This window comes from Cupressus sempervirens, chromosome 3 (assembly GCF_028749045.1).
Source record: "Cupressus sempervirens isolate cs-2001-9-10 chromosome 3, ASM2874904v1, whole genome shotgun sequence".
In the NCBI taxonomy this organism is placed as follows: domain Eukaryota; kingdom Viridiplantae; phylum Streptophyta; class Pinopsida; order Cupressales; family Cupressaceae; genus Cupressus; species Cupressus sempervirens.
The window spans coordinates 1019304752-1019315938 of NC_143120.1; the positions used below are offsets into that span (position 1 = coordinate 1019304752).

Sequence of the window (11187 nt, forward strand, 5' to 3'; positions counted from 1 at the left end):
AAAGTGCAGGATTTAAAGTGGTCATCCTCTACAACAATGATCATGGCAATACTTTGGTCGCAATGGGTGAGGACTTTAGGGGCACTACTTGATAAACGCAGTATTTGTCTCAAAGGTGGTCGGTCAAATGCTCTTGAGATATGTTGGAGAACCAAATATGGAATGTTGCATTATTCCCTCCCTCAATACATCATAAGGAATACTGATAATCTCCTTATTTCTCTTGTTTTAATGGCTTCCCTTCTTGCAATCTATATTTTTATACAAAACTATTGGTTACTTCTTTCAAGTAGTTGTCACATGAGAAGCTTCTCCATCAATAGTTATTCTTGAAAGACCAAAATTTTTCAGTTTTTCAGTTAATTTTTCGTCTAGAAGAATGTTCACAGTTTTTATATCTTTGTGAATTATTCTTGGCATGCAATTTATGTGCAGGTATTCCAGCCCTTCAAAATATCACAAGTAGGATTAGACAAAGCAGTCTAGTCTTCACATTTATCTTTATGACAAAACAATGTTTACCTCTTGCTGCATCTAATGCTATGTTAAGCCTGGTTTTCCAATCTAGAATCAAATATTGCTCTGCAATGCTACTTGAGAGAAGAAATTGATAGCCAAATAATTTTCAAGTAAAGTTATTCATTTTCATGTTCATGAGTGTGGAGAAACTAATAGAAATTTTACCAAGTCTAACATTCACATTTGTCACATGATGACAACTACACGTTAGAAACCTATGTTCTATCTCATGAATATTATAAATCTACAAAGAAATTGTGTATCTTACCTTGCTACCATAAATTTCATGCTCTCTGTATAGACTCATAGCTCACAAGCTAGTGGACATTTCTCCTTGTATGTAAATGTGGTGCAAAACATGTAACTGCAGTAGATCTCCTAGTGACAAAGAGCATCCTACTTTTGTCTGCAAATTCTTTAGTCTCTTCCCAAGGCCAGTCAAAATTGTCATCCTTAATAGAATCTCCATCAATATATAGACCTTCAATTTCCCTACTTCCTGATGATGAATTGTCATATTCTCAGATTGCATCATCATACAATGTCCATACATTAGGTTCCCATGGTGATTTCTCCAATTTGAGCGACAACATTGAAACATTGGAAATGCATCTTTTCTGTCCTGTAATGTTCAATCTACAGTATTTTTTTCACAAAATTCCTTGTGTAGATCTCCACAATTTGGTTTTTTATTCACACTTTCTCCATCCATTCCTTTTTGTAACAAGTTAGGGGCTGTGATATCTTAATTCAATTCAGTGTGCTCTTTATTAGGATATCAAGAATGTGGATGTAACTATCTATGCATTAGAAAAAATGACTTCATATCGTTCTCACTTTTCCACTATGAGGGCACAAATTTACCAATGATTGCTTATGCAAACTAGCCTTTGGCATAGTGCTTGAGATGATCTTTCCATCCTTGGCATTCAGTAGTAAGTTTCCTAATATTTTTGTAATCGCTTTGAAACTCTTGTATTTATGAGTTAAATTTGATCATAAATTTTTTTTTTATTAAATATGACTAATTGTATTACATTATTTTATGTATAACTTGTTTATTTACATTGTCTTAAAGATTCTAATATTGTTTCACTTTGTTTTGGAAAGCCACTAGACAGAACATCAGCTCAGATGTAGACTACTAGAATTGGGAAACCTAAGGGTCTTTGGTAGACTCTTACTGAGGGCTCTTGCAAAAAGGCATTTGATGGTGTTGGTGTTTCTCTTCTTCTCACCTCTAACCCTGCCATATACGTAGGGAAAATACTATTTTTTTACTTGGTTTCCCCTATTTTTTTACTTGGTTTCTCACTCCTTTAAGCAATAGTCATTTGGGATAATTTTAATGTTGTATATGTTCTATCACTGGATCAAATGTTTGTAATGTTTTATCAAGTAGAGAAAAGGTCATTGACAAATAACTCTAGTTGCCATTTCATAGTACATACATGTCATGGAAATGGATCAATAGAATTCATCACCTATTTTAAAATAAGAAATAATTAGGATATTAAAGAATAAGTAGCATTGGTAAAATATTGGAAAATGTGTCAAATATAGTATACAAAGGTAAAAGTAACATCTAGTTTATTGAAGTAATGTCAATTACAAAAATGTGTAGAAGAGGATTTATGAAGAATAAGGGATACATTTGTCCATTCTCTTCACTCCCTTTAATTGTAGCTGTTGTTTGTGATCTATTCTCTCACCATTTTGTACAAAATTTTGTCAAACAAGTAGAATATAAATCAATTTTATGGACAGCCAGGGGATTCAGTCTCATAGATAATTATACCTTGAAATTCATGTTCATCCACTACAAAAACTAGTATTTCAACCATTGAATGAGTCATCGATATCCAATATTGTAAATTCTCAAAAGATGTGGAAGCATAGATAGAACACCTGCATAGGTGAGAAATATTGCACATTGTATTTGCAAACTAATATGTGGCCATGTGATCCCACATTAGCATTACACCACAGTCCGACAATACCTTAAAAGTTAAATCAAAATATTTCCATACTATTTCCATGCTTATAACTGATTTGGCTTGATTAATAGCAACTCCCATTCCCATAACCATAGTTTCAATGCATAGGCAACTTATCATGGTGAGGGAAAGAAGCCCTTTCCTATCATCATACAAAAATAAAAAGAAAAATGTGTTGGATGCATGAGTCTATCCCATAAAAATCTTACCAACAAGGAAGAATTGAAATTTGTCAAACCTATAATTTTAATGAAACTAGGCTAAAAAGAAGTGAGAGAATAGGGGCAGTTGTGACAGTCAACAATGTTTTGTGAAATTGCACTTTTCTCAATGATAGAATTAGGAACAATGCCAATTTGTGATTTTTCTTTAATATTTCTGCAATCAAAGATGGATTTATTATTCAAGATTTGAATCATATTTGTGCCAATGGTTTTAAGCTCATCAATTGCTCAAAAATACATATGATTTTCTTGATAATTGTTAAGTAAAAAATAGTTAAGCTATGTGCCTCATCTTTTCCGATGTTAACATCATGTTGTTAAAAAATGCCTTTGAATTCTTGCTCTTTGCATCTTTTGCAGTGTAAGCCTTATGTACCAATTTACAAGTCTACCATAAAATATAATCTCCAAAATGTCTCTATCATCGTCTCCTCATCCTACACATGCCCAAGTTTTAGGTTCCCAACAAAAAGAATATCAACACCACCACCACCACAATCATAGTCAGAAGGAGAATAAAAATCCCCAACACTACTAGAAATAGTAGTCACAGAAGATTAAGGAAGAGAAACAACATCAACAGGAATAGAAAAATGTATGTCAAAATGAACAATAGGGGCCAAACCGACCCGAATGTCAACAAAAATAGCCAATCTTTCCATTCCAAGAGTATTAGCAACACCGAGAACAAAATCAGCAAGAGAAAAATGTATATAAGGATGAAACACTTGTAGTATCTACTACCTTCCTTCTATAGCTTTCCAACTTATGGGTATTCTACCACTCTACAATACTCATTGTTAAGTTTTCAACTATCGCACCCCTATAAATAGTATTTTGTTGGCCAGCGCTCACTTGGACAATTAACAAACAAAGTATTTAAGGCCAATGAAATCATGAATTCAATTTAGAAGTGTGAAATATAAGAAATTTCAATAATAAAATATAGAGGAATTATCTTTGCATTTATTTTGAGGTTGCCTTTTAAATCAATTTATGTGATATTTTGAGACAACAACAATGGTGCTATTATTAATTTTGTGGCTGATAGCTATTGGAAAATAAGGTTTATATACTTACAATATCATGGCAATAGTAGGCTTTGGCTATTTGGAGAAAAAAACTATAAACCTAACAAAAATTTGTAAGTTAGGTGGATCGAACTCGAAATAATTTTTAATTTTATAAACTACTCTATTTGGTTGAAGTAACACAAAGTGCCCTTTCCTATTTTCTTTTAAAATCTTGTAACAACAAAATGTAGTACCTCACAACACATCAAGCCTAAATTTTTGATACTACATAACTTACAGTGATTCAAAGATTATTATTAACTTCTAATGCTAAATTTAGAAGTCTAGTTTGACAAGTCAAACAACAATCCTAAAAATACACCAAACAGATTTAATCCACCATAATTATAGATTAATAGTGGAGAACTATAAAGAAATATGTTGTAAACCCCTAAAAGTAAATGTAAATAATTAAAATATTTTGAAGAAGTGTTTTAGTAGATCTTAGGCTATTTTGTGAAGCTGTCTATTTTTGGAAGTAGCAAGGTACAAATTTTAATGTCAACTAGGAATTTTACATTAGCATGGATTAAATAGAGTGTAAAATAATAGAATAGATGGAAAGTAGAAATCCAAATATAATAATTTCTATATTTTTTGTGCACAAATTTTATAAGATGAAGTACCCAAAATTGCACATTTTATTGAATATCATACCTCTCCTACAAGCAAAATTGTTATGGAACTCTATGCTCAAGTGTCTTGTCTTAAGAATTTGGCATCTCTAGTGTTCATATTTGCAAAAAATATTAATTATCTTTGTTGTAGCTTTTGTATATTTTTCTCCTCTAAAAGTTTCCAAATATTACATTACAATTTTTTTTCTTTGGGTACAATCATAACAGAAAGAAAGAGATTGTGTGATGGACGAATGATGCCTATGGGAAGCAAAGAGGTGCAAGCTTCTATTCCTAAAGACATTAAAGGTATCTAAAGATAGGCTTTCATGAAATGTTTTTAATGTCTATTTTAAAGGTCTATTTGTTTCGTGTTGTTGTACATTTGATTGAAAATGATTTACTGTTATTTCATGCATTGTCACTCTTTCCTAGATAATATAGAAGCATCTAGCAGTAGTCCAACATGCCCTTCCCATCTAGGATTTATGTGGGGAGTTTGCATCCAATGTAATGTGATGAAACCAAATTCAGATTTGGATGATCAAACTAGAGTTGCTCTTAAATATATTCATAAGGTATCCATTTTATAAAAGCCAAATACGTGATTTAATTATTTGTTAAATTTCCTTGAATTGTGACTCAATTATAAAAAACTAACCTTTTCTTAAATATTTTTACAAATTGATTGTTTGGAGACAATACAACTAGTCTTAAATTTTCCTTGTATAATTCTCTGCATTGATCTTTCAGTGAAAAAAATTCAATTATATGTTTCTATCTATAGCTTTTCCATGCTCTTGACATTGGTATAATTATGGTGATTACATTTCATCATTACAAAAGTGACTTTATTTTTGCAATGCACACAAGCTAGTCTCAATTATTTTAGAGCCTATAAAAAGAAAAAAAATAGTTGGTTTGATGTGATTTTTTAATGGTGTTTGATGTTTTAATTTGATGCAAAGGTCTATTTTCATGACTTAAATTGCATAATCATTTGTATCTTTTTCTAAGAAGTTAGCACAAGAAATAATACTTGTGTGTGACCAAAGTGCTCCAAATTATATTTTATATGAGTCTATCACTACAATAATTTAGAGAAGTGTAACTAACATGAAATATAATTTTAAAATTCTTGAACAAAATAATTTAAAATTGTTGAATTGTTATTGATAAAAAATTATATTATTATTTTTCATAATAAGTAAAATTTGTGTTCTTTGAGAAGAGTGTATCATGTTATAGTGACCATGATCATGATAGATCTAATGTTGGGAAGGCAACTTTGTCAATTTTTTGCATTATTCTTTAAATGGTACAAGCTCAATGGAAGAACACCTTCTTTATAAGTGGGAGGATGGTGGTTCAATCCCATTGTGCCCTAATATGACTAAATTAATGATTAAATACACTATCAAATAAAATACCAAATATATTACCATATATACTACCATATATACTACCAAATATACTACCATATATACTACCAAATAAACTACTAAAAATACCAAATAAAGTACCATATAAACTACCGAGTAACAACAATAAATGGCTAAATTAATGACTTAATCAATGATTAAAATAATTTAGTCACAAATTTAGTTGGAAGATAAATGTCTGGCAATAAACTACCATTGGTCACGTAATCAAAATTATTCACATATCTACAATTTTTAGTAGTTTATTTAGTAATATATTGTTGTTTTTGTACTAGTGATCTAAGCCTAAATCTACTAAATCTAAAACTAGTTATGATGACTATTCAAAGCTAAAGATAGAGTACAAGATCTTGAAGCATGAATTGAAGATTACCAATATGAAGTTGACTTTGAGGAGTGATCCTAGCAAAGTTGAATCTAATTTTAAGACTGATAATATAGATCTTAGAGAAAATCTAGCAAAGAAGACATCTAAATTTGAAACATTGAAAGAAAATCATGAAGAACTTCATAAGTACAATACTATTGTGAAGGATGAACTAACTCAATGAAAGCAACAACTTGAGAAGCTTTATTCTAGTAGATAAAATATTTATAATTCTATGTTAATGCAAAGACCTACTTATGCTAAGAATGGTCTTGGTTATCTATTTAACATGTCTACAAAGAAACCTAAGGTTAGATCAAATCCAAAGGAAAAAGATAAATCTGATGATAAGATTGAATCTAATCAATCTTTTGATAAACCTAAAGAAGTTAGCCAAGACAAGGAAGTTGAGATATTGGATGAACCAAAGCAAGTGGAATATCCTAAGAAAACCAAGTATGAATTTAGAGGTAAGTGTTTTTCATGTAATGAAATAGGTCATATGGAAAGAGACTGAACAGATAAGTCATTTAATCATGTTAAGGACTTTTATTGTCATAATTGTCGTGGTATGGGTCATAAAGAAATTGATTATAGAAAACCTAAATATGATAATGATAGAAGAAATAGTAGAATGTTTAGAAATACAAACCCTATATATAGAAGAAGATCTAAAGAAAGGACATCAAGAGAAGGAATACCTTATGAAGAAAGAAGATAGATCTTGTGTTATAAGTGTAAAAAATTTGGACACATTGCTCAAAATTGCCATGCACCTAATGATCAATAGAATCCTAGAAGTAGAACTACAATATGTTAGTTATGAAACAACTTTGGACATATAGCTAATTATTGTAGAATGGATAGAAACTTTGGAGATAGAAGGAACAATGGAAGAAACTTTAGAAACAAAAGGAATGATGGAAGAAACATTAGAAATGACAGCAGGAACCATGAGTAGAACACTAAAACAAATAAAGATAATGAGGAACAAAGAAATATAGTTAGTGAACTTTGACAAGATCTCAATGAGGAATTTGTAAAAGGATTGGACATCTCAAAATAAAAGCTAGAAGATGATGAGACAAGAAGATCAAAGTCAATAATCAAGTTTGATTCAATTAAGTTGAATTAAGCTTATTCACAACACTAGAATTAGATACTTCAGCTAAAGATCAAACTAGAGGTAGAAAAGCTGGGAAATGGTGTATTGAGATAAGTTTAGATGGTATCTAAGCTGGCTTGTAATTTGGAGCTCATCTAAACTAGTTACAAAGGAATTAAGAGTTACTATTATTACAGAGTAAGTCAATTCTATAGCAGAAAATAAAAACTATGTTCTTACTAAGAATTTCATGGAGTGAAGTTTTGTGGAGCATTTTCATGATGGAAAGAAGCTATGGTAAACCTTGGGTAGCATTTGAAGATCAAATAGAAGATCTTGAGTAGATATTTGATTTCAAAGTACAATCGATAGCTTTTCATGTTTGCAAAGTATGCAATTAATGCAAGTTCAATTTGTAGGAATAAAATGGGTACATACTTGATTATCATTTCATTTTGATTACATCAGAAGCATACAGAACTCATAAGTGACTTGACAAGGAAATTTTGAAGCAAACCCTATTTTTGAAAGAAGTGTTTTATCATTTATTCACATAATTTATTCAATAAAAGTTTGTATTTGTTAGAACCATGGATATGTCAATAGTTCATAATGTTGAGAATGATGAGAGACCAAAACTAAAGGTTATTTCTGTGAAACCCATAGAAGGAAACTCTAGTTCAATATTATCCATTATGTTGAACAATGTAGTGTATTTGGAAGATGTAGGAAGTTATCTTGATAGCAAGTTTGAATCTATTGGGAGTGAGTATATGAAAAAGGATATGTAATTAGTATTTAATCATGATATGATTGTGAAACTCAAATTTGAACACTTAAAGGAACTAGACCTATTCAAATATCATTTCTACAAACAATTGGACATAGGTGAGTGGATACAGATGGTACTAAGTAGAATATGCGATGGAAAACTATGGATGGAAGATAATGTAGTTAATATTTTAGATGACCTTATTCATGAGGTAACTGGTCTTAGTAAACAAGGCAGTGTATCTATAGGTGAGAAATTGGTTAAGAAGAAAGTTGAGAGTTATACCAAAGAAATTTATAATGGAAAGTCCATGGTGATTAACACCATTAAACAAGATGATGTAAGATTCTTGAGTAAAATCATTGGCTACTCCTTATGTGTAAGTTCTAAGATTAATGAATTGCCATATGGATTCATCTATGTAGCCTACAAGATATGTGTTGAGAAGGAACAAGTTAATCTTAGTGAAATTCCAAGAATGCAACTTCTTGAGAACTTAGAGAAAATCAAAAGGACCAAGAATGGTGTGTTTAGATTTAAATCACTAATCAATCATTTATTTTTTAATGTACTTACAAGATTTTCATATTTTTTAGTCATAGAGATTATGAGCAGTGAGAGATGTACAATGGAGAAGATCACATAATTATGTAGAAGACATCCAGCAAATAAAATATTGGATAGTGGGAATTTGATAATCAAAAAAATTTGGACTGAGATGAGACAAATATTTATAATTGCACCTAAAATTGTAGATAGATATAAAGAGGATATTATGTTATGGTTAATATAGATTTTACTTATATTTAAGTAGTAGAACCTCGAAAAACATCTCTTGATCCTTTAGGTTATGAACTGAGTGATGAGATAACAGTTGGATACATTGATTTATTGTTGAAATCAAAGAAGGACCAAGCTAAGTATAGATTTGGAACCTATGATGAGATTACCCAATCAGCTCATCAGACATCTTTGGAGAAAGAATCTCACCAAAAGATAGAAACAATAATGAAGAAAGCTTTATCTAAGACTGATATGATTGAGAATGAGTCACAAGTAGTCAAATAGACTATAAAACAAGGTATATTGAATGTGAAAACTTTTTTAGTGTCTATTGTAGAGACATCTTTGGAATAGAGAATTCCTTATGTAGCAATATTAGATGTACAACCAAGTGAACCAAAGAGGAAACTAGAGAGATTAATGAAAGTTTTTACCACCAAGAGAAAAAGGGTCAAGAGACAAGCGATTGGACCAAGAAAGAGACAAAAGAAATTGTTGATAATTGTTGAGTCTAGTGAAAAACAAGAAGAAGACTAAGAATTTAAACTGATGGAGAAGGTAACTACTTCTAAGAAATCAGCAGGAAAAGCTTGGCAACCTTGGAAGCCAAAAATAGAGAAGTTAAATTCAGCTATTGCTAATGAAGGAAACTTTGCTTAGATGAACAAACTTTGGAAGTGTCAAAAATATCGAAAAGTATTGTACATTAAGTGTACCTTATCTCACAAGTTGACCAAGGATCTTGATAGTCATATTGAAGGAAAGATGAGTGAGTTAGAGGCACTATCTAGCCAATTACAACATGCTTCTAGTAAAATTAATGATTTGAAGGACAAGTGGCTAGTACTCATAATGATATCAAGAAACTAGAACCTCAAAAGGAACAAATTTTGAAGAGAGTATTGGATTTTAGAGAGTCTATAGCTCTAAAAATATCTATTGTTAAGAAAAAGTTGGAGGAATGTGTCAAGGCCAAGGACACTTATTCTAACTTTTTATACTCTAGCCTTAATGCAGTTAAGATTGCATCATATGACTTATGTGTAATTCTAACCTATCAACCAAGGATACATGGAAAAAAGGTATGATCAATCTTAAGGAAATTTTTGATGATTGCATGAAGATACTATCAACTTAAGGCAGAAGAACAACATTTTTTTACAATAGTTTTTTACAGTTTTTGGAATTCTAACCTTTGTCATCGATGTCAAAGGGCAGAAAATGCATAAGAAAATCATAAATCAAGTAAAGAGAAGATAAAATTGTAAAATATGAAATTATATTGTAAGGGGGAGCATATGTAAGATTGATGGGTTGTAAAAGATGTAATGTTATTATATCATTTTTATTTATTTTATACTTAGCCAATTTTCCCTATTTTGTTCCCATCAATGCCAAAGGGGGAGATTGTTGACAATTCACTAATGAATATATGTAATTATTATCATTAATGCAACACATAATGTAAATTCTTACAAGAAACCTTAGAAATAAAGATACTTAGCTTTTGGTACTCAGAAAATTGTCTAAGTATGAATTTGGTATACAACAGTGTATTGTTTTGTATGTAACTTGTTATTGATGTTATATTATGACTAGCAAAGTTAGATGCAGATTGTATACATGTTGATGATGATGACATGTATAACCTTAGAAGTTAGTACAAAATGTACAGAAAAGAGTTATTCATGTTTTACTAGTGAAATGGGATAGTGGAATTCAAGGAATGGAATTATTTCATTTACAAAATAATTACTTGACCAATTAGGGCCAACATCCTAGATGTTCAGTCTAAGTTGAAAAATTATATTATGGTCTTAGCCAACCTAGCAAAAATTTGTGTAAAGTTATGGTATCTATGCAAAGGACATCTTGCAAATTAAGATGGAGAAGTTGTGTTGAGCAATTGCATGCAAATTTTTGTGAAAGCAATATATGTGAAGTTTGTGAAGCTATTTTTTGATCTAAGATCAAACTGATAAATAACCTATTCTTGAAGACTGATCACTTATTTAGGCAATGAGCTTTTCTTATAATTGGAAGTACATGTTTGGGAAGTGGGCTCATCTTGAATCTATTGTACTACAACTCCTAATAAGGTTGGAATCTCCTAATAGGGATTCAAAGTCTCCTAATAGGGACTCTCTATACTAAATTTTCTCATTGACTCTTAACAAGGTCCATCCTCTAGCAAGGAACTTATATATCAATATATTATCTAGTGGGTATCATCCTCACTATGGTTTTCCCTTTCCCAGGGTTTCCCTAGTTAACAAAGTATGGTGTTA

At 30.7% G+C, this 11187-nt stretch overlaps 1 pseudogene; it reads left to right on the top strand.

Moving 5' to 3' along the window:
• Positions 1-653: 653 nt before the first annotated feature.
• LOC149570244 (receptor homology region, transmembrane domain- and RING domain-containing protein 2-like) lies at positions 654-1268 on the top strand (annotated as a pseudogene).
• Positions 1269-11187: the final 9919 nt, after the last annotated feature.